The sequence below is a fragment of the Chrysoperla carnea genome (assembly GCF_905475395.1).
Source record: "Chrysoperla carnea chromosome X unlocalized genomic scaffold, inChrCarn1.1 SUPER_X_unloc_2, whole genome shotgun sequence".
Lineage (NCBI taxonomy): Eukaryota > Metazoa > Arthropoda > Insecta > Neuroptera > Chrysopidae > Chrysoperla > Chrysoperla carnea.
In genome coordinates this window covers 42,456-65,924 of record NW_025408145.1, presented here as the reverse complement: position 1 = coordinate 65,924, position 23,469 = coordinate 42,456, and the positions used below count along the sequence as shown (strand labels likewise).

The 23,469-nt window shown below is 26.5% G+C and overlaps 2 non-coding genes across 2 annotated transcripts; both read right to left on the bottom strand.

Annotated features, from left to right (window-relative positions):
- Nucleotides 1-3,080: 3,080 nt before the first annotated feature.
- On the bottom strand, nucleotides 3,081-3,199 carry LOC123304082. The gene has a single exon (XR_006536135.1). It is a non-coding gene; the product is annotated as a 5S ribosomal RNA (ribosomal RNA).
- Nucleotides 3,200-9,557: 6,358 nt separating this feature from the next.
- LOC123304081 lies at nucleotides 9,558-9,676 on the bottom strand. The gene has a single exon (XR_006536134.1). It is a non-coding gene; the product is annotated as a 5S ribosomal RNA (ribosomal RNA).
- Between the last annotated feature and the right edge of the window lie 13,793 nt (nucleotides 9,677-23,469).

Below are 23,469 nucleotides of genomic sequence, written 5' to 3'. Positions count from 1 at the left end.
CTTTCCCTTTACTTTACCACCTTTACCTCGTCCAGACATAGCGAATAAATTTATTTAATTAATACTTTTTTTTGTAAATATAATCACACAGATGTGTACGTTACGGGGATTGTAACATAAATGTTTAAAATGTTATTTGGGTATTTTAATTTATAATATTTATAAAATATAAAACTTTAAAAATAAACCAATCACCTTATAGTATTATTTTCAGCCAATCAGAGAGTAGTATTCATTTTTATTGTTATATCCATCTTCGCGTATATAATACGCTAGTTGTATACACGACACGCTCATACATATACTGACTGGTGTTCTGTAACTATCTGTGTATATTAATTGTTTGTAACAATGCCACCAAAAACAAGTGGAAAAGCAGCAAAAAAAGCTGGCAAAGCTCAAAAAAATATATCAAAGAGTGATAAGAAAAAGAAGAGGAAGCGCAAGGAATCATATGCAATTTACATTTACAAAGTATTAAAACAAGTGCATCCTGATACTGGTATCTCTAGTAAAGCTATGAGTATCATGAACAGTTTTGTTAATGATATTTTTGAACGTATTGCTGCTGAAGCATCACGTTTAGCACATTATAATAAACGTTCAACAATCACAAGTCGGGAAATTCAAACCGCAGTTCGATTATTATTACCTGGTGAATTGGCAAAGCACGCTGTTAGTGAAGGTACTAAAGCTGTTACAAAATATACAAGTTCAAAATAAATAAATCGAAAATATTATTTAATTGATAACATAAAAATACATCAACATATAAAAACGGCTCTCTTTTTAAGAGAGCCATCAAATTTTTTAAATAAGAGTAAATTATTTTTATATATACAAAAAAATAAAATAAACAATTATTAATATCATATTTAATATAAAATTTTATATATTAATAGCTTGAATATATCTATTATTAGTATGTCAATATTATTAATTTTAAATATAATAAAGGATATCGCGGAATATATATCGTAAATCAGTGTAATGCAAATGCATTACATTACCTTTATTATTTTCATTTTACATTTACTACTTGTTTATGTACGCTTATAATTATTAGAAAAATATTTTTAATAATTTTAAAAAATAAATGAAATAATAAAAATTTAATAATAAATTATTTATTGAAAGTATAAAAAATGGTATAGCAAAATCTTTATTTTCTTTGATTAAGGCGAAATGTTTTATTAGTTATAAATTCGATAATCTCCTATCGATACTTGTTACTCTTAACTTGTATATATAAAAAATATAATAGTATATTAATTTATAATAAAATTTTTTCAAAAATTCAATAAGTTATTGTAAAATAAAATAGATAATATACAAATTATAAGTTATTATTGCAGATATATTACAATAAAAAAAAAAAATAAATAAAAATATTTGGTAATGTATGTTATAAACAAAATAATTTGTTGTAAACAAATTATATAATATGTTATATTTATTAACAAATTTATTTACTCTTATATAAATAAAATTAGTGGCTTCCCAAAAAGGAAAGCCTGTTTAAATTTATCGGATGTATTAAATATTCTTTAATAAATTTACTAAATATTTTAAGTAAATTATTATATTTTCTTAACCTCCAAAACCATACAAAGTACGACCTTGTCGTTTTAATGCATATACAACATCCATAGCTGTAACTGTTTTACGTTTTGCGTGTTCAGTATATGTAACAGCATCCCGAATAACATTTTCAAGGAATACTTTAAGTACACCACGTGTTTCTTCATAAATTAAACCAGAGATACGTTTTACTCCACCTCGTCGTGCTAAACGACGAATTGCAGGTTTTGTAATACCTTGGATATTATCACGCAAAACTTTTCTATGACGTTTTGCACCCCCTTTTCCAAGACCCTTTCCACCTTTTCCTCTGCCAGTCATTTTAATAAAAAATTATTTACAATATTTTAACGAACGGATAACACGTGTGTTAACCTCACAAGTATTGTACTGTATGTGAGCGCCGGTACAATTGTGCCTTTTTATATAAAGCATTAAAGATTTTTTAAGCCACGCCTATACAATTTGATTAGTCCATACTCTGATAGCTATCCAATAGGATATGACAACAAAAATTTTGAAATTTCATATAAATATAAATACAACACATTTATTTCGCATTTAAACATTTGACTTTGTAGTATCAAATTGTCGAATATAATTTTTAAAATTGTGTGTTTTTTTGTAAAAACATTATTATTTGAAAATGGCTAGAACCAAGCAAACTGCACGTAAATCAACTGGTGGTAAAGCACCAAGAAAACAATTAGCAACGAAAGCTGCACGTAAAAGTGCACCAGCAACTGGTGGAGTAAAAAAACCACACAGATATCGTCCTGGTACAGTAGCTTTACGAGAAATTCGTCGTTATCAAAAAAGTACTGAATTGTTAATTCGTAAATTACCATTCCAACGTTTAGTACGTGAAATTGCACAAGATTTTAAAACCGATTTACGTTTCCAAAGTTCAGCTGTTATGGCATTACAAGAAGCTAGTGAAGCCTATTTAGTAGGTTTATTTGAAGATACCAATTTATGCGCAATTCATGCAAAGCGTGTTACAATTATGCCTAAGGATATACAATTGGCAAGACGTATTCGTGGAGAACGTGCATAAGCGTTTTAAATGACAATTTAAAAAAAAAAAAACAAATAAGAAATATTTTCGGTCCTATATATAGGACCAACATATATTATTAAATAAGAGTATATTATTTTTATTAAAAATATATATATATATATATATATATATATAAATTATTGAAATAAAATTAAACATTATTAAAATTTTGTTATAATTATAAGCGATTGCTATTTCTAAAAATAAATAAATTTTATGAAATTTATATTATTTTATATTCATTTGAAATATTAAAAAAACTTCTCGCTTTAAAGTAACCATGATATGAGTTATAAATGCAATAAAATTTTATACAAAAAATAATATTTATTTGTTGACGAATAATATAAAAGGTTTACATTTCTAAATAACATATATTTATATATGGTGTGTAAAAAAAAAGAAAAGAAGAAAAATAATATATATTTTTAATATAAAAAGGCAACCGCACACAGTGTTCCCAAGCGGTCACCCATCCAAGTACTGACTGTGCCCAATGTTGCTTAACTTCGGTGATCGGACGAGAACCGGTGTTTTCAACGTGGTATGGCTGTTGCCAGTAATAAATGAAAATTTTTACAAATATATATTTTTCATAAATATCATTAATATTAAAGTATATTATTAAAATTTTCAATGAAGTAATCAATTTAAATATATACTTATTTATTATACCATATATTTTAAATAAAAATGCAACCGCACACAGTATTCTCAAGTGGCCACCCATCCGTGGTACTGACTGTGGCAAATGTTTCTAAACTATTATTTTATAAAATATTTATACAAAAAATAATTTACTCTTATCAAATATTAATTTGTGGCCTGTATTAAGGCCTATGTTATTTTCATTTTTTAGCAAAAATAATGAAATATTTCAATATATTATTAAAGTAACAGATCATTTCTTTTTTGGTGCTGCTTTTTTAATTTTTGTAGGAGATGATTTGGCAACAGAAGCTTTCTTAGCTTTTGGTGCTTTCGGTTTACGAGCAGGGCTACTTTTGGCAGCGGATTTTGTACTTTTTGCTGGTTTTGCTTTAACTGGTGCTTTTTTTGATGCCGCTGATGATTTTGCAGTAACTTTTTTAGCAGCAGTTGATGATGATGGAGTCGCTTTTTTTGCTTTAGGCTTTTTGGCTGCCAATGATGTAGTTGTGGCTTTCTTTTCTTTTGGTGCCCGTTTACTTTTAGCACTCTTTGCTGAACCTTTTGCTCCACTTTCTTTTTTGGATACTTTTGATTTAGCTGAAGAATTAGATGAAGCGGAAGCAGCCAATTTGAATGAACCAGATGCACCTTTACCTTTAGTTTGTACCAAGGCTCCCTCAGTTACAGCAGCTTTTAAATATTTTTTAATAAATGGTGAAATTTTATCAGAATCCACTTTATAATTTGCAGCTAAATATTTTTTAATTGCTTGTAATGATGAACCACCACGTTCTTTTAAATTTTTAATTGCGTTAACAACCATTTCTGATGTACGTGGATGTGTTGGTTTTGAATGTTGTTTTGTACGTTTAGCACCAGAAGCTGTTGCTTTTTTTGTTGGTGTTGTAGAAGCAGCAGTAACCGCAGTTGCTGCAACAGCTGTAGAATTTTCTTCGGCCATATTTTTTTACTTTATAAAAATAATGTATTTATTATAAATATTTAAATGATAAAATATAATAATTCTATCAAATAAAAAATAAAGGTTTTCAATTATATCATTATTCACAATAATATAAGTCCCTATGTAAGTCAAAGTACCATGTAGAAAACACATAAAAATTAAATAGTATTTCTAATTTACTGTCGTAGTAAACATGATTTATTTTTTCAATTTCTATAATATATAAAATAATAAATTATAAATTTAATAATAATATTTATTTTATAAATTAAAATATATTTAATTTTTTTATTAACAATTATTAATAAACATAGTTTAATATTAATTATTTCAATCATACAAAACAATAATATTTTTAAGGTAAACTTAAAAAGTATATATTTTTATTTTTTATTTAATATCGATTTATTATAAATTATTAGTATATAAATAATTAAAAAATTTAATATATAAATATATATATTATAGTATAAGATTTCATTTTTAGAAAAACTTTTTTTGTCAATAATGAAAACGTATTATTATGAAATGTGTTAATCGAACATTGACAAAATATATTTCATTAGAAAATACTTTTATTTATGCATTAATATCAATAATTAACTATTAAATTAATTTTTTCATAATTATATAAAGAAATTTTATACTGATATAAGTATTTATATATTATAATATTTATTTTAAATATAAAAAAATTTATGACAAAATATATTATTAGAGTATTTGTTGAGATTAATATAAGATTATTTTAAATAAGAATTAATTTATATAATTATTAAAATATTATTAATTTTATGTTATGTAATTTTAATAAAAATAAATAATAATAATAATAAATATACAAATTTTTTAACAATTTAAATTTTATATGATCTAAATAATTTTGTTAAGTACGATATGAGAAATCATTGTAAGCTTCGTTAAGAAACTTTGTAATATAAAATAATAATAATAATATTAAATATATAAATAAATAAAATAAATTTGATATATATTTTTAGTTCATTCTGTGTATAAATCAAAGGATACCGAATAATTGGTAACGGATGCGATATATTATAGTATCGAGTATTAAAACATAATATATAAATTTATCTTGTTATTCAAATTTTTTGTTACTTAACTTATGTATTTAGAAAATTTATAATATTATTTATATAATTGACATAAAATCTTATAAATTGAAATTTTATTAATATGTATCAAAAGAAGAGAGTAACGTATTGATATAATATCAAAGGATACTGATTATTTAAATAACGAATACGTCATATATTGTTTGTGTAACGAAGTTCACTTGGCCATCTAGTTTAAAATAACATTTTCAATAGAAAGTTTATATGCTTTTTTTTTTTTTTTCTTTAATTATTAAAAAAATAAATTGAAATTTAATTCAATCAAATTTTATAATAATTTTAAAAAAATTTTTCCTTTTAAAAAATATTTTGTGATGTTGTGATAATATGTATTAATACAAGTGCATCCTGATACTTTTATCTCTAGTAAAGGTATGAGTATCATGAACAGTTTTGTTATCTAATGATATTATTTTGATAATATTTTGTGTATATTCTTATAATATTTTGTCTAAATATCATCATAATACAATATTATTTTGATAATATTTTATGAATATTCTTATAATATGTTACCTAAATGTCATCATAATATGATGAATTATTTCCATAATAACATATAAAAAAAGAAAAAAAAAAAAGAATCATTAATTTATAATTATTTAAATTGATTCTTTAAAAAAATATTATAATATATTATTTATAAAAATAATTTTTACTCTTATTTTAAATAAATTTGTGGCCTTTTATTAAAAGGCCTATGATCGATGTATTATTATTATAAAAATTAATGCAATGTTTTTAATTTATGCTTTCTTTTCAGTTTTCTTTGGTAATAACACTGCTTGAATGTTTGGTAATACACCACCTTGAGCAATTGTTACACCAGATAATAATTTATTTAATTCTTCATCATTACGAATTGCCAATTGTAAATGACGTGGAATGATACGTGTTTTTTTGTTATCACGGGCAGCATTACCAGCTAACTCGAGAACTTCTGCAGCCAAATATTCCATAACAGCAGCCAAATATACTGGGGCACCAGCACCTACTCGTTCAGCATAATTTCCTTTTCGTAATAATCTGTGAATTCTTCCAACAGGAAATTGTAATCCTGCTCGGCTTGATCTTGACTTTGCCTTTCCCTTTACTTTACCACCTTTACCTCGTCCAGACATAGCGAATAAATTTATTTAATTAATACTTTTTTTTGTAAATATAATCACACAGATGTGTACGTTACGGGGATTGTAACATAAATGTTTAAAATGTTATTTGGGTATTTTAATTTATAATATTTATAAAATATAAAACTTTAAAAATAAACCAATCACCTTATAGTATTATTTTCAGCCAATCAGAGAGTAGTATTCATTTTTATTGTTATATCCATCTTCGCGTATATAATACGCTAGTTGTATACACGACACGCTCATACATATACTGACTGGTGTTCTGTAACTATCTGTGTATATTAATTGTTTGTAACAATGCCACCAAAAACAAGTGGAAAAGCAGCAAAAAAAGCTGGCAAAGCTCAAAAAAATATATCAAAGAGTGATAAGAAAAAGAAGAGGAAGCGCAAGGAATCATATGCAATTTACATTTACAAAGTATTAAAACAAGTGCATCCTGATACTGGTATCTCTAGTAAAGCTATGAGTATCATGAACAGTTTTGTTAATGATATTTTTGAACGTATTGCTGCTGAAGCATCACGTTTAGCACATTATAATAAACGTTCAACAATCACAAGTCGGGAAATTCAAACCGCAGTTCGATTATTATTACCTGGTGAATTGGCAAAGCACGCTGTTAGTGAAGGTACTAAAGCTGTTACAAAATATACAAGTTCAAAATAAATAAATCGAAAATATTATTTAATTGATAACATAAAAATACATCAACATATAAAAACGGCTCTCTTTTTAAGAGAGCCATCAAATTTTTTAAATAAGAGTAAATTATTTTTATATATACAAAAAAATAAAATAAACAATTATTAATATCATATTTAATATAAAATTTTATATATTAATAGCTTGAATATATCTATTATTAGTATGTCAATATTATTAATTTTAAATATAATAAAGGATATCGCGGAATATATATCGTAAATCAGTGTAATGCAAATGCATTACATTACCTTTATTATTTTCATTTTACATTTACTACTTGTTTATGTACGCTTATAATTATTAGAAAAATATTTTTAATAATTTTAAAAAATAAATGAAATAATAAAAATTTAATAATAAATTATTTATTGAAAGTATAAAAAATGGTATAGCAAAATCTTTATTTTCTTTGATTAAGGCGAAATGTTTTATTAGTTATAAATTCGATAATCTCCTATCGATACTTGTTACTCTTAACTTGTATATATAAAAAATATAATAGTATATTAATTTATAATAAAATTTTTTCAAAAATTCAATAAGTTATTGTAAAATAAAATAGATAATATACAAATTATAAGTTATTATTGCAGATATATTACAATAAAAAAAAAAAATAAATAAAAATATTTGGTAATGTATGTTATAAACAAAATAATTTGTTGTAAACAAATTATATAATATGTTATATTTATTAACAAATTTATTTACTCTTATATAAATAAAATTAGTGGCTTCCCAAAAAGGAAAGCCTGTTTAAATTTATCGGATGTATTAAATATTCTTTAATAAATTTACTAAATATTTTAAGTAAATTATTATATTTTCTTAACCTCCAAAACCATACAAAGTACGACCTTGTCGTTTTAATGCATATACAACATCCATAGCTGTAACTGTTTTACGTTTTGCGTGTTCAGTATATGTAACAGCATCCCGAATAACATTTTCAAGGAATACTTTAAGTACACCACGTGTTTCTTCATAAATTAAACCAGAGATACGTTTTACTCCACCTCGTCGTGCTAAACGACGAATTGCAGGTTTTGTAATACCTTGGATATTATCACGCAAAACTTTTCTATGACGTTTTGCACCCCCTTTTCCAAGACCCTTTCCACCTTTTCCTCTGCCAGTCATTTTAATAAAAAATTATTTACAATATTTTAACGAACGGATAACACGTGTGTTAACCTCACAAGTATTGTAATGTATGTGAGCGCCGGTACAATTGTGCCTTTTTATATAAAGCATTAAAGATTTTTTAAGCCACGCCTATACAATTTGATTAGTCCATACTCTGATAGCTATCCAATAGGATATGACAACAAAAATTTTGAAATTTCATATAAATATAAATACAACACATTTATTTCGCATTTAAACATTTGACTTTGTAGTATCAAATTGTCGAATATAATTTTTAAAATTGTGTGTTTTTTTGTAAAAACATTATTATTTGAAAATGGCTAGAACCAAGCAAACTGCACGTAAATCAACTGGTGGTAAAGCACCAAGAAAACAATTAGCAACGAAAGCTGCACGTAAAAGTGCACCAGCAACTGGTGGAGTAAAAAAACCACACAGATATCGTCCTGGTACAGTAGCTTTACGAGAAATTCGTCGTTATCAAAAAAGTACTGAATTGTTAATTCGTAAATTACCATTCCAACGTTTAGTACGTGAAATTGCACAAGATTTTAAAACCGATTTACGTTTCCAAAGTTCAGCTGTTATGGCATTACAAGAAGCTAGTGAAGCCTATTTAGTAGGTTTATTTGAAGATACCAATTTATGCGCAATTCATGCAAAGCGTGTTACAATTATGCCTAAGGATATACAATTGGCAAGACGTATTCGTGGAGAACGTGCATAAGCGTTTTAAATGACAATTTAAAAAAAAAAAAACAAATAAGAAATATTTTCGGTCCTATATATAGGACCAACATATATTATTAAATAAGAGTATATTATTTTTATTAAAAAATATATATATATATATATATATATATATATAAATTATTGAAATAAAATTAAACATTATTAAAATTTTGTTATAATTATAAGCGATTGCTATTTCTAAAAATAAATAAATTTCATAAAATTTATATTATTTTATATTCATTTGAAATATTAAAAAAACTTCTCGCTTTAAAGTAACCATGATATGAGTTATAAATGCAATAAAATTTTATACAAAAAATAATATTTATTTGTTGACGAATAATATAAAAGGTTTACATTTCTAAATAACATATATTTATATATGGTGTGTAAAAAAAAAGAAAAGAAGAAAAATAATTTATATTTTTAATATAAAAAGGCAACCGCACACAGTGTTCCCAAGCGGTCACCCATCCAAGTACTGACTGTGCCCAATGTTGCTTAACTTCGGTGATCGGACGAGAACCGGTGTTTTCAACGTGGTATGGCTGTTGCCAGTAATAAATGAAAATTTTTACAAATATATATTTTTCATAAATATCATTAATATTAAAGTATATTATTAAAATTTTCAATGAAGTAATCAATTTAAATATATACTTATTTATTATACCATATATTTTAAATAAAAATGCAACCGCACACAGTATTCTCAAGTGGCCACCCATCCGTGGTACTGACTGTGGCAAATGTTTCTAAACTATTATTTTATAAAATATTTATACAAAAAATAATTTACTCTTATCAAATATTAATTTGTGGCCTGTATTAAGGCCTATGTTATTTTCATTTTTTAGCAAAAATAATGAAATATTTCAATATATTATTAAAGTAACAGATCATTTCTTTTTTGGTGCTGCTTTTTTAATTTTTGTAGGAGATGATTTGGCAACAGAAGCTTTCTTAGCTTTTGGTGCTTTCGGTTTACGAGCAGGGCTACTTTTGGCAGCGGATTTTGTACTTTTTGCTGGTTTTGCTTTAACTGGTGCTTTTTTTGATGCCGCTGATGATTTTGCAGTAACTTTTTTAGCAGCAGTTGATGATGATGGAGTCGCTTTTTTTGCTTTAGGCTTTTTGGCTGCCAATGATGTAGTTGTGGCTTTCTTTTCTTTTGGTGCCCGTTTACTTTTAGCACTCTTTGCTGAACCTTTTGCTCCACTTTCTTTTTTGGATACTTTTGATTTAGCTGAAGAATTAGATGAAGCGGAAGCAGCCAATTTGAATGAACCAGATGCACCTTTACCTTTAGTTTGTACCAAGGCTCCCTCAGTTACAGCAGCTTTTAAATATTTTTTAATAAATGGTGAAATTTTATCAGAATCCACTTTATAATTTGCAGCTAAATATTTTTTAATTGCTTGTAATGATGAACCACCACGTTCTTTTAAATTTTTAATTGCGTTAACAACCATTTCTGATGTACGTGGATGTGTTGGTTTTGAATGTTGTTTTGTACGTTTAGCACCAGAAGCTGTTGCTTTTTTTGTTGGTGTTGTAGAAGCAGCAGTAACCGCAGTTGCTGCAACAGCTGTAGAATTTTCTTCGGCCATATTTTTTTACTTTATAAAAATAATGTATTTATTATAAATATTTAAATGATAAAATATAATAATTCTATCAAATAAAAAATAAAGGTTTTCAATTATATCATTATTCACAATAATATAAGTCCCTATGTAAGTCAAAGTACCATGTAGAAAACACATAAAAATTAAATAGTATTTCTAATTTACTGTCGTAGTAAACATGATTTATTTTTTCAATTTCTATAATATATAAAATAATAAATTATAAATTTAATAATAATATTTATTTTATAAATTAAAATATATTTAATTTTTTTATTAACAATTATTAATAAACATAGTTTAATATTAATTATTTCAATCATACAAAACAATAATATTTTTAAGGTAAACTTAAAAAGTATATATTTTTATTTTTTATTTAATATCGATTTATTATAAATTATTAGTATATAAATAATTAAAAAATTTAATATATAAATATATATATTATAGTATAAGATTTCATTTTTAGAAAAACTTTTTTTGTCAATAATGAAAACGTATTATTATGAAATGTGTTAATCGAACATTGACAAAATATATTTCATTAGAAAATACTTTTATTTATGCATTAATATCAATAATTAACTATTAAATTAATTTTTTCATAATTATATAAAGAAATTTTATACTGATATAAGTATTTATATATTATAATATTTATTTTAAATATAAAAAAATTTATGACAAAATATATTATTAGAGTATTTGTTGAGATTAATATAAGATTATTTTAAATAAGAATTAATTTATATAATTATTAAAATATTATTAATTTTATGTTATGTAATTTTAATAAAAATAAATAATAATAATAATAAATATACAAATTTTTTAACAATTTAAATTTTATATGATCTAAATAATTTTGTTAAGTACGATATGAGAAATCATTGTAAGCTTCGTTAAGAAACTTTGTAATATAAAATAATAATAATAATATTAAATATATAAATAAATAAAATAAATTTGATATATATTTTTAGTTCATTCTGTGTATAAATCAAAGGATACCGAATAATTGGTAACGGATGCGATATATTATAGTATCGAGTATTAAAACATAATATATAAATTTATCTTGTTATTCAAATTTTTTGTTACTTAACTTATGTATTTAGAAAATTTATAATATTATTTATATAATTGACATAAAATCTTATAAATTGAAATTTTATTAATATGTATCAAAAGAAGAGAGTAACGTATTGATATAATATCAAAGGATACTGATTATTTAAATAACGAATACGTCATATATTGTTTGTGTAACGAAGTTCACTTGGCCATCTAGTTTAAAATAACATTTTCAATAGAAAGTTTATATGCTTTTTTTTTTTTTTTCTTTAATTATTAAAAAAATAAATTGAAATTTAATTCAATCAAATTTTATAATAATTTTAAAAAAATTTTTCCTTTTAAAAAATATTTTGTGATGTTGTGATAATATGTATTAATACAAGTGCATCCTGATACTTTTATCTCTAGTAAAGGTATGAGTATCATGAACAGTTTTGTTATCTAATGATATTATTTTGATAATATTTTGTGTATATTCTTATAATATTTTGTCTAAATATCATCATAATACAATATTATTTTGATAATATTTTATGAATATTCTTATAATATGTTACCTAAATGTCATCATAATATGATGAATTATTTCCATAATAACATATAAAAAAAGAAAAAAAAAAAAGAATCATTAATTTATAATTATTTAAATTGATTCTTTAAAAAAATATTATAATATATTATTTATAAAAATAATTTTTACTCTTATTTTAAATAAATTTGTGGCCTTTTATTAAAAGGCCTATGATCGATGTATTATTATTATAAAAATTAATGCAATGTTTTTAATTTATGCTTTCTTTTCAGTTTTCTTTGGTAATAACACTGCTTGAATGTTTGGTAATACACCACCTTGAGCAATTGTTACACCAGATAATAATTTATTTAATTCTTCATCATTACGAATTGCCAATTGTAAATGACGTGGAATGATACGTGTTTTTTTGTTATCACGGGCAGCATTACCAGCTAACTCGAGAACTTCTGCAGCCAAATATTCCATAACAGCAGCCAAATATACTGGGGCACCAGCACCTACTCGTTCAGCATAATTTCCTTTTCGTAATAATCTGTGAATTCTTCCAACAGGAAATTGTAATCCTGCTCGGCTTGATCTTGACTTTGCCTTTCCCTTTACTTTACCACCTTTACCTCGTCCAGACATAGCGAATAAATTTATTTAATTAATACTTTTTTTTGTAAATATAATCACACAGATGTGTACGTTACGGGGATTGTAACATAAATGTTTAAAATGTTATTTGGGTATTTTAATTTATAATATTTATAAAATATAAAACTTTAAAAATAAACCAATCACCTTATAGTATTATTTTCAGCCAATCAGAGAGTAGTATTCATTTTTATTGTTATATCCATCTTCGCGTATATAATACGCTAGTTGTATACACGACACGCTCATACATATACTGACTGGTGTTCTGTAACTATCTGTGTATATTAATTGTTTGTAACAATGCCACCAAAAACAAGTGGAAAAGCAGCAAAAAAAGCTGGCAAAGCTCAAAAAAATATATCAAAGAGTGATAAGAAAAAGAAGAGGAAGCGCAAGGAATCATATGCAATTTACATTTACAAAGTATTAAAACAAGTGCATCCTGATACTGGTATCTCTAGTAAAGCTATGAGTATCATGAACAGTTTTGTTAATGATATTTTTGAACGTATTGCTGCTGAAGCATCACGTTTAGCACATTATAATAAACGTTCAACAATCACAAGTCGGGAAATTCAAACCGCAGTTCGATTATTATTACCTGGTGAATTGGCAAAGCACGCTGTTAGTGAAGGTACTAAAGCTGTTACAAAATATACAAGTTCAAAATAAATAAATCGAAAATATTATTTAATTGATAACATAAAAATACATCAACATATAAAAATGGCTCTCTTTTTAAGAGAGCCATCAAATTTTTTAAATAAGAGTAAATTATTTTTATATATACAAAAAAATAAAATAAACAATTATTAATATCATATTTAATATAAAATTTTATATATTAATAGCTTGAATATATCTATTATTAGTATATCAATATTATTAATTTTAAATATAATAAAGGATATCGCGGAATATATATCGTAAATCAGTGTAATGCAAATGCATTACATTACCTTTATTATTTTCATTTTACATTTACTACTTGTTTATGTACGCTTATAATTATTAGAAAAATATTTTTAATAATTTTAAAAAATAAATGAAATAATAAAAATTTAATAATAAATTATTTATTGAAAGTATAAAAAATGGTATAGCAAAATCTTTATTTTCTTTGATTAAGGCGAAATGTTTTATTAGTTATAAATTCGATAATCTCCTATCGATACTTGTTACTCTTAACTTGTATATATAAAAAATATAATAGTATATTAATTTATAATAAAATTTTTTCAAAAATTCAATAAGTTATTGTAAAATAAAATAGATAATATACAAATTATAAGTTATTATTGCAGATATATTACAATAAAAAAAAAAAATAAATAAAAATATTTGGTAATGTATGTTATAAACAAAATAATTTGTTGTAAACAAATTATATAATATGTTATATTTATTAACAAATTTATTTACTCTTATATAAATAAAATTAGTGGCTTCCCAAAAAGGAAAGCCTGTTTAAATTTATCGGATGTATTAAATATTCTTTAATAAATTTACTAAATATTTTAAGTAAATTATTATATTTTCTTAACCTCCAAAACCATACAAAGTACGACCTTGTCGTTTTAATGCATATACAACATCCATAGCTGTAACTGTTTTACGTTTTGCGTGTTCAGTATATGTAACAGCATCCCGAATAACATTTTCAAGGAATACTTAAAGTACACCACGTGTTTCTTCATAAATTAAACCAGAGATACGTTTTACTCCACCTCGTCGTGCTAAACGACGAATTGCAGGTTTTGTAATACCTTGGATATTATCACGCAAAACTTTTCTATGACGTTTTGCACCCCCTTTTCCAAGACCCTTTCCACCTTTTCCTCTGCCAGTCATTTTAATAAAAAATTATTTACAATATTTTAACGAACGGATAACACGTGTGTTAACCTCACAAGTATTGTAATGTATGTGAGCGCCGGTACAATTGTGCCTTTTTATATAAAGCATTAAAGATTTTTTAAGCCACGCCTATACAATTTGATTAGTCCATACTCTGATAGCTATCCAATAGGATATGACAACAAAAATTTTGAAATTTCATATAAATATAAATACAACACATTTATTTCGCATTTAAACATTTGACTTTGTAGTATCAAATTGTCGAATATAATTTTTAAAATTGTGTGTTTTTTTGTAAAAACATTATTATTTGAAAATGGCTAGAACCAAGCAAACTGCACGTAAATCAACTGGTGGTAAAGCACCAAGAAAACAATTAGCAACGAAAGCTGCACGTAAAAGTGCACCAGCAACTGGTGGAGTAAAAAAACCACACAGATATCGTCCTGGTACAGTAGCTTTACGAGAAATTCGTCGTTATCAAAAAAGTACTGAATTGTTAATTCGTAAATTACCATTCCAACGTTTAGTACGTGAAATTGCACAAGATTTTAAAACCGATTTACGTTTCCAAAGTTCAGCTGTTATGGCATTACAAGAAGCTAGTGAAGCCTATTTAGTAGGTTTATTTGAAGATACCAATTTATGCGCAATTCATGCAAAGCGTGTTACAATTATGCCTAAGGATATACAATTGGCAAGACGTATTCGTGGAGAACGTGCATAAGCGTTTTAAATGACAATTTAAAAAAAAAAAAACAAATAAGAAATATTTTCGGTCCTATATATAGGACCAACATATATTATTAAATAAGAGTATATTATTTTTATTAAAAAATATATATATATATATATATATATATAAATTATTGAAATAAAATTAAACATTATTAAAATTTTGTTATAATTATAAGCGATTGCTATTTCTAAAAATAAATAAATTTCATAAAATTTATATTATTTTATATTCATTTGAAATATTAAAAAAACTTCTCGCTTTAAAGTAACCATGATATGAGTTATAAATGCAATAAAATTTTATACAAAAAATAATATTTATTTGTTGACGAATAATATAAAAGGTTTACATTTCTAAATAACATATATTTATATATGGTGTGTAAAAAAAAAGAAAAGAAGAAAAATAATATATATTTTTAATATAAAAAGGCAACCGCACACAGTGTTCCCAAGCGGTCACCCATCCAAGTACTGACTGTGCCCAATGTTGCTTAACTTCGGTGATCGGACGAGAACCAAATTCAAATTCAAAAACAGTTTATTAATCAACATTTAAAAATACAATACATTACATACATAACATATATTACAAAACTTTTATTTACTATTATAGGTTATTAGCCTTAAAAGGCTTTCATCCTAACTTATTTTTCTTTCATGCAGATTGCTGTGTCGCAATTATGCTTATGATATTTAATTTATTTGTTTGAGCAGGTATATGTTAAGTTAATTTTTGTTGATATGCTCTTTACAGGAAAATTTTTTAAAAACCTGTTTTATGTTTTAGGCAATAGCTGTGGCAAACTTATATTGCCCATTGCCTATGTGTTTTTGCATGTAAAATTAGATTTAAAAAGAAAAGAAAAAAAGAAAAAATTTAATGCCTTGCGTGGGACTTGAACGCCTGCTTTCGGAGTGCCAGTCGGGAACGCTGGCACGACGCCACAGGCTCTTGTAAGGAATGGGTATTTTATCTTTATTATTTACTGTAAAATATTTTGTTATACATTATTTAAATATTTTGTATATATTTGTTTGTGTTTTTTGGTTAGTGAGTTTGACTTCACCATATTTTTGGTTAAGTAGCTGTTTTTAATCAACTTAGTGTAGAAAGAATGCGTTACATGTTTGGTATAGTCTTTGATTGTCGGTATGTCTGTCTCTCTATGTATGTCTTGTATTCTAGCGTATCTATCTTTGTTTAGTGTAAGTCGGAGGCATTTGTTCTGTATACGTTGCAGTCTTAGATATGTCGTGTCTGAAACGCTGTTCCACACAGGGGCTCCGTAGGTTATAGTTGGTCTTATTATTGCAGTGTATAACATTTTTTTATTTTTGGTGCTGAGTTTGCTGTATTTGTTCAGGAGTGGGTAAAGTTGTCGTATACACCCATTTCCCTTACTGATCAGGTGGTTGATATGTGGGACAAACGATAATGTTTTGTCAAGGTACACACCTAGGTACTTTACTTTGTGCTTGGCAGGGACTATGGCTACGCCGTCTACCTTAAGTGGATCGTAGATTTTGATATTTGTAAATTTTTTGCTAAAAATTATATGTTCAGTTTTGTTGTTATTTATTTTGATTTTCCAGTCCCTGGCAAACTTCAGTATCATATCCAGGTGTATTTGTAGTTGTTTTGTTGCCACCTGAGCATTAAAGGAGTGGGCGTACACGGCAGTGTCATCCGCGTATATCGCAGTTTTTGTTTTGGCAAATTTTGGGATATCATTAATAAAGTAGGTGAACAATATGGGCCCAAGTACCGATCCTTGTGGCACACCTGCTTTTGGGTGTCGGAGTTCCGATGTGCTGTTGTTTATTTTTACATAGAATCCCCTTCCTCTGAGGTAACTGTCCAGTAGTGCTATTAGCCATCTTGGGAAGTCATAATTTATTAGTTTGTAAATCAGTCCATCAATGTATACCGTGTCAAAGGCTTTCTCAATATCCAGAAGGGCCATGGCCGTGACGTTACTTTTGTTAAAATTTTGTATTATGTCACTTGCTATTCTGGCAACTTGCATGCAAGTGCCATGACCTCTTCTGAATCCGAATTGTTCGTGTATTATTATATTTTTGGACTGACTTATCTTGTTTATTCTTTCCAAAATGACTTTTTCCGCTATCTTGGACAGCGTGCTCAGGAGGCTTATTGGTCTGTAATTTTTGGGATTACTATGATCCTTGTTAGGTTTCGGTACTGGGATCACTATTGCCGTTCTCCAGGACTCAGGGAAGTATCCTATCCTCAGGATTGCATTTATTATGTACTGAAGTTGTACTATAGCTTTGGTGGTAAAGTTTTTGATTATTTTGGTGTCTATCCCGTCTTGTCCTGGGGCTTTGTTATTTGGGAGGGTTTTAATTATGTTTTTAATTTCTTGGGGGGTTGTGAGCTTTATTTTGGTGTTGTTTTGTGGTGTTTGTGTGGTATGAAAGAATTCATGTATTCTTCGTTTTATGTCCTCTTCTAGTGGAGTAGTCTGTTCGTTAGTCTGGATCTCCTCTAAAGTTTCACTTATTATGTCAGCTTTGTCTTTGTCCGTCATGTAATTATTATCGTTCGTGGTGATTGTGGGGATTTGTTGTCTCGGTTTTTTAAACGTCTTCGTTATTCGCCACATTGTTCTGTCACCGGGTCGTAAGTCCGTTAGTGTTTTTTCCCACTGTTCATTGATCTTGTTTTTAATGTTCCTCCTGATCATTTTCGTGATTTTGTTTATATCTGCTTTGAGGCCTGGTATAAATCTTTTTTGGTACAGTTTCCTCATCGCATTTTTATATTTGATTAAGTTTTTTGTGTTGTCATCAGGGAGATACCTGTTATCAACTATCACGACCCGTCGGCTGTGAGCTTTTTGGACTTGTTGCACCCCTTTTGTGAAGTTATCTATTTCCTGATCAACTTCTTGGGCATTGTTTATTTTATTATTGATTTTTATTGTTGAATTTAATTTTTTTCTAAACTCTGCCCAATCGGTTGATTTATAGGAAGTGACAATGTGTTTGGTGTTGTCTTTATTTAAGTTTGTAATATTAAATATTACCGGGTTGTGGTCTGATGATAACTCTGGTATTGAGGTTGGGTGCGTGATGTTGTTAACATTTTTATTAATCACAAGATCAATGAAGGTGGGTGTCATTCCGTTAGTTGGAAAATGTGTGGGGTTGTCTGTGTGTTGGATGACGATGTTGTTGTCGTTAGTGAATTTATGTAATGTTCGTCCGTTTGTGTTTGATACATGATTCTTCCATGCCGTATGGCGAGCATTAAGATCACCTATTACTAATATTTTGTTACCCATCCTGAACAATTTTGCTAGATCCTCCATGGGGAACTTGTTAGCGGGAGTGTTATACACTGCAATAATTTTTATATTATTTAATAGTTCGATTCCGACGCATTCTATGGATACGGAACCATTGATTTCAAATGTGCGAAACGGAATGCTATTTTTTATTATTATTGCTACACCTCCGCCTTGTGTTGTTCTATCTTTCCTAATTATATTAAAATTTCTAATTTTTATTTTATGTTCTCCTGATAATTTGGTTTCATTTATCATCATAATGTCCACCTTTTGTTCTCTGATGAACGATCTAAGTTCACCAAGGTTTTGGCGTAGCCCATTAGCATTCCATGTCGCACATTTTACGGCGGACATTGGCTAAAATTTTTTGTGCAAAAGTTGTTGAAAACCATGAATTTCTCTAATTCGTTTTTGCATTTCATAAGGTCATGGTTTAGGTCTTTTACATATTTTAGCATTCTTTCTACATCTATTAATTTGTTTAATGTGTCAAACTCACTTACCAAATTGTTTATGTTAGTAGTAGTAGATATGGATGTTGTTTGTGTTGGTGCTTGGCTGTGTACATGAGCGTACACTTGGGTGGGTCTATCATTTTGAGTGAATGGGTTTCTCATTACCCAGGGATTTGTTGGAGGTAGTGGTGCTGTCACGAATTTTTGTTGATTTCTTACAGGGACCGTGTTTGTTTTTCTTCTCCTTTCTATCTGCTCGATTTTGTTGATATAAATTCGGCATTCTGTAGAGTTTGCCGGGTGGTTATTTTCACAGTTTGCACATTTTAAAAGTTTTTTATTTTCTTCCGTGTTTTCTTTTATTGTACAGTCACGGCTCCAGTGAGGTCCTGCGCATTTTAGGCACTTTGGGTTCATTCTACAGTTCGTAGTGGCATGTGACCAGGCCTGACATCTGTGACACTGGATAATTAGTTTGGCGTTCCTGTGCCTTTCCCAGGTAATTTTTACGTTGTACACATATTTAACTTCTTGGGTTAGTTGTTTTAGGGACGTGCTTTGTCCGGTGATCACAAGATATAGAGATCTGTAGGAGGATCTCATTGGATATACTTTAATAATGTTTGTTTTGAGGCATTTCTCTATGTCTTGCTTAATTTCCTCTTCGTCGATTCCTCTTGGTAGCCCGACCAATACGAAGGCGTGGTGTTTTTCTGTCCTTTCCGTGTATGTATGGAACTCCATGTTTTCGTTGTCTAGAATTTTGACGTAGTTTTTATATTCATTTGAGTCATGGATGAATAGATTCGTTTTTTTGAACGTGTATTTCACATGGAATCCCTTTTTCACATGTTCCTTTATTTGCTCCATGAACTCCTTATGGTTATTTGGAGTGCTGTGTATAACAATTGGAGGTGGTTTATTCTTACCTCCTTGTGTCCTTTCTGTGTTTTTGTCATTTTCATTAATTTCTTTTGGGTCTGTGCCTTCTTGTTCCACATCTTCCTCTGTTTGACCTTCTTCAGTGGTTAGGGGATTAAATCTGTTTTTTGTGGGCACTTGCACTTGCACTTCTGTTTGTTTTTTGAAAATGTTTTGTATATTGTTTTTGTTTTGGTTTTCCATTCTTGGAGGCACTGCACTTGTGTTCTCGCTATTTTCACTAACTATTTTTTCTATTTTGTTGGCTTCTTCTTCGGTGCTTTGTTGTATTCCGACGTCATCGGGTTGCACTTTTAAAATTTTAGTGATAGCAGGGGAGCGACTAGGTCGCCCCCTTTTTTTTGTTTGGCTACGCCCGTCACTTATTTTATAGTTTGTTTTTATACTTTTTTATATTTGATTTAACTTGTTCTGTAGGTGTGTGTATGAAATTGTTTTCGCTTTGAATGTAATTATACAATAATTTGCTTCAACAATTCACTGTACTGTACGGTATGAACGCTGTACAGATAATGGGACGAGAACCGGTGTTTTCAACGTGGTATGGCTGTTGCCAGTAATAAATGAAAATTTTTACAAATATATATTTTTCATAAATATCATTAATATTAAAGTATATTATTAAAATTTTCAATGAAGTAATCAATTTAAATATATACTTATTTATTATACCATATATTTTAAATAAAAATGCAACCGCACACAGTATTCTCAAGTGGCCACCCATCCGTGGTACTGACTGTGGCAAATGTTTCTTAACTATTATTTTATAAAATATTTATACAAAAAATAATTTACTCTTATCAAATATTAATTTGTGGCCTGTATTAAGGCCTATGTTATTTTCATTTTTTAGCAAAAATAATGAAATATTTCAATATATTATTAAAGTAACAGATCATTTCTTTTTTGGTGCTGCTTTTTTAATTTTTGTAGGAGATGATTTGGCAACAGAAGCTTTCTTAGCTTTTGGTGCTTTCGGTTTACGAGCAGGGCTACTTTTGGCAGCGGATTTTGTACTTTTTGCTGGTTTTGCTTTAACTGGTGCTTTTTTTGATGCCGCTGATGATTTTGCAGTAACTTTTTTAGCAGCAGTTGATGATGATGGAGTCGCTTTTTTTGCTTTAGGCTTTTTGGCTGCCAATGATGTAGTTGTGGCTTTCTTTTCTTTTGGTGCCCGTTTACTTTTAGCACTCTTTGCTGAACCTTTTGCTCCACTTTCTTTTTTGGATACTTTTGATTTAGCTGAAGAATTAGATGAAGCGGAAGCAGCCAATTTGAATGAACCAGATGCACCTTTACCTTTAGTTTGTACCAAGGCTCCCTCAGTTACAGCAGCTTTTAAATATTTTTTAATAAATGGTGAAATTTTATCAGAATCCACTTTATAATTTGCAGCTAAATATTTTTTAATTGCTTGTAATGATGAACCACCACGTTCTTTTAAATTTTTAATTGCGTTAACAACCATTTCTGATGTACGTGGATGTGTTGGTTTTGAATGTTGTTTTGTACGTTTAGCACCAGAAGCTGTTGCTTTTTTTGTTGGTGTTGTAGAAGCAGCAGTAACCGCAGTTGCTGCAACAGCTGTAGAATTTTCTTCGGCCATATTTTTTTACTTTATAAAAATAATGTATTTATTATAAATATTTAAATGATAAAATATAATAATTCTATCAAATAAAAAATAAAGGTTTTCAATTATATCATTATTCACAATAATATAAGTCCCTATGTAAGTCAAAGTACCATGTAGAAAACACATAAAAATTAAATAGTATTTCTAATTTACTGTCGTAGTAAACATGATTTATTTTTTCAATTTCTATAATATATAAAATAATAAATTATAAATTTAATAATAATATTTATTTTATAAATTAAAATATATTTAATTTTTTTATTAACAATTATTAATAAACATAGTTTAATATTAATTATTTCAATCATACAAAACAATAATATTTTTAAGGTAAACTTAAAAAGTATATATTTTTATTTTTTATTTAATATCGATTTATTATAAATTATTAGTATATAAATAATTAAAAAATTTAATATATAAATATATATATTATAGTATAAGATTTCATTTTTAGAAAAACTTTTTTTGTCAATAATGAAAACGTATTATTATGAAATGTGTTAATCGAACATTGACAAAATATATTTCATTAGAAAATACTTTTATTTATGCATTAATATCAATAATTAACTATTAAATTAATTTTTTCATAATTATATAAAGAAATTTTATACTGATATAAGTATTTATATATTATAATATTTATTTTAAATATAAAAAAATTTATGACAAAATATATTATTAGAGTATTTGTTGAGATTAATATAAGATTATTTTAAATAAGAATTAATTTATATAATTATTAAAATATTATTAATTTTATGTTATGTAATTTTAATAAAAATAAATAATAATAATAATAAATATACAAATTTTTTAACAATTTAAATTTTATATGATCTAAATAATTTTGTTAAGTACGATATGAGAAATCATTGTAAGCTTCGTTAAGAAACTTTGTAATATAAAATAATAATAATAATATTAAATATATAAATAAATAAAATAAATTTGATATATATTTTTAGTTCATTCTGTGTATAAATCAAAGGATACCGAATAATTGGTAACGGATGCGATATATTATAGTATCGAGTATTAAAACATAATATATAAATTTATCTTGTTATTCAAATTTTTTGTTACTTAACTTATGTATTTAGAAAATTTATAATATTATTTATATAATTGACATAAAATCTTATAAATTGAAATTTTATTAATATGTATCAAAAGAAGAGAGTAACGTATTGATATAATATCAAAGGATACTGATTATTTAAATAACGAATACGTCATATATTGTTTGTGTAACGAAGTTCACTTGGCCATCTAGTTTAAAATAACATTTTCAATAGAAAGTTTATATGCTTTTTTTTTTTTTTTTCTTTAATTATTAAAAAAATAAATTGAAATTTAATTCAATCAAATTTTATAATAATTTTAAAAAAATTTTTCCTTTTAAAAAATATTTTGTGATGTTGTGATAATATGTATTAATACAAGTGCATCCTGATACTTTTATCTCTAGTAAAGGTATGAGTATCATGAACAGTTTTGTTATCTAATG